The following is a 657-nucleotide window of genomic DNA, read 5'->3' as shown; positions in this document are numbered from 1 at the left end:
CCAGCCACTGTCCTCCGTGGGCCTGGCTCTCTGAGGACCCGGTTTGGGGCGGTCACCTGGGGCATCCAGGCGCTCACCCGCGCCCACAGGTGGGCCGGCCCTGACACGGGCAAGCAGTGCTGCGTGGGGCCCGCGACGGCTCCTGTTTCCTCCCAGGGCTCCTGTCTCTCCCTCACGCTGCTCCCCGCCTTTGCCTTCCACCTCCTGGTGAGGGCACCCGGACCCCTGGGAGCACAACACACAGAAAACGGGGCTTAGGGGCAAAAAGGAGAGCAGGGCAGAGCCACCTGCGCTCAGGGCCGGGCAGGAAGCGTTCGAGCCTGGAGTAGCCGTCCCTGAGCAGGCGCACCTGCCCCAGGGCTCCCCTGTGCCCTACGAGGTGAGGGTCCCCCCTCCTTTGCAGGTGGGAGCACAAGTTAAATGGCCTGAGGGCACCCGCTGCCAGGAGCTGTGGGGACTGTCCCCTGCGGGCTGTCCGCTCCGCCCACTGCAGCCGGGGTGGAACGGCCTTGGCCAGGGCCTGGGGAGCGTTTTCAAGGCAGATTCCTGAATCCAACTCAGTTCTTGGACGTCCCTCTTCCTTCTCGGCCAGAGAGAAAGCAGCGCCCAGGCACACCCTCCCTCACGGCCAGAAGTTGTGCCTCGTGGAAGCTGGAG

This window comes from Myotis davidii, unplaced genomic scaffold (assembly GCF_000327345.1).
Source record: "Myotis davidii unplaced genomic scaffold, ASM32734v1 scaffold937, whole genome shotgun sequence".
In the NCBI taxonomy this organism is placed as follows: domain Eukaryota; kingdom Metazoa; phylum Chordata; class Mammalia; order Chiroptera; family Vespertilionidae; genus Myotis; species Myotis davidii.
This window is presented reverse-complemented; position numbering follows the sequence as displayed.